Source organism: Equus przewalskii, chromosome 9 (genome assembly GCF_037783145.1).
Source record: "Equus przewalskii isolate Varuska chromosome 9, EquPr2, whole genome shotgun sequence".
Lineage (NCBI taxonomy): Eukaryota > Metazoa > Chordata > Mammalia > Perissodactyla > Equidae > Equus > Equus przewalskii.
In genome coordinates, this window is record NC_091839.1 from 6,125,233 (window position 1) to 6,126,934 (window position 1,702).

Consider the following 1,702-nt stretch of genomic DNA (forward strand, 5'->3'; position numbering starts at 1 on the left):
GACAATGTTTCTTTAGAAAAAGGTAACATACAAAATTTTGCATGCTTAATGACATGTTCTTATGTCCAGTTTAAATGGTAAATGTGGGCTCTGTTAAGCACTAAGCGAAGCATGAAGATGATAATACGTATAATTTTATGTTCCTCCAGATTCCAGGGAATGCAATTAAAATCCAAACCCCTGGATATTGATGTGATGGGTTTGCCCAACTTGGAAATGGGGATAATCTTCCTCACTCAGATGTAAATTGGAATCCTGGGAAACTCCATTCTCCTTTTTCTTTATAACATCAGTTTGCTCTCAGGACACAATTGCAGACCCATTGACCAGATTCTCAACCAACTGGTCTTGGTCAGCTCCTTGGTGCTTTCCTCCAAAGGGATACCTCAAACAATGGCAGCGTCGGGATGGAGGTATTTCCTGGATGATGTTGGATGTAAACTTGTCTTCTACGGACACAGAGTTGGAAGAGGAGTTTCCCTCAGCACTACCTGCCCTCCTGAGTGGCTTCCAGGAAATTAAGCTTCACCCCAATTTCTCCAGGTGGATGGAGCTCAGAATTAGATCCTCAGAATGCATTGGCTTCTGCTGTTTCCTTTCCTGGAAACTAAATCTCTTGGTAAATATCTTTATCCCCATGAGAGTGACTGGCCCATCGAACAACAAAAATACCAGTTTGAAAAAAATAAAAGATTACGGCTATTGTTCTGGTATTATGGTTGAGAAATCTACAGCCTCATTACATCCTTTTTTCATTGACTTTATATTTAGGTCTCATGGTGTGGGCTAGTGGCTCCATGGCCTTTGTCCTGCACAGGCACAAGCAGAGAGTCCAGCACATTCACAGCAATGGACTTTCCCACAGACCCTCCCATGAGGCCAGAGCCATGCACACCATCCTAATCCTGGTCAGCAGCTATGTCTTCTTTTACTCACTGTCTTCCATTTTGGCTCTCTGTGTTTCACCAATTATGATTCCAAACCAGTGGCTGGTGGACAGCTCTGTGCTCATGGTTTCATGTTTCCCAACATTCAGCCCCTTTGTGCTCATCAGCAACGACAAGCGTGTCTCTAAATTCTGTGTTTCCTGTTTGGTCAAAAAAACAAAATTTCTTAATCTGGTATAACAGCTATCGATCTCTGATCTGTGCAGGTAAATCTATTATTAATGTTATCTTATTTATATGTAGATGCTTATTACATGCTACTTATACTTGTCAGAATTTATGATGCCCAGTGACTAAGAGAAAATCTCTACCCTCGTAAAGCAAATAATGAACCCAAAATATTAGATTATTTATGCAATTATACAAATATTACTTAATAAAATTATGTTATATTCTTCAATGGAGAAGTTCAAGGTCCTTTTTGAGCATAAGGTGGAGAAACTTCCATATTTGTGGATGTAAGTGGTATCACCTATACCTCACCATATATTATACTATAATTTATACTATACCCCACTATATTTACTAAAATGGAGTGGAGTAATCAGGGTTCTTCAGGGAAACAGAACCAATAGGATATGTGTATATAGCCAGAGAGATTTATTTTGAGGAATTGGCTCATGAGATTATGGAGACTGACAAATCCAAAATCTGCAGAGTGGGCTGGCTGGCTGGAGACCCTCAGAAGGGCTGATGTTGCAGTCCAAGTTTGAAAGCCATCTGCTGGCTGAATTCCTTCTTGTTTGGAGGAGCTC

The 1,702-nt window shown here is 40.3% G+C and overlaps 1 pseudogene; it reads left to right on the forward strand.

The window, feature by feature from the left end:
* On the forward strand, positions 1–1,292 carry LOC139073458 (vomeronasal type-1 receptor 1-like; annotated as a pseudogene).
* Positions 1,293–1,702: the final 410 nt, after the last annotated feature.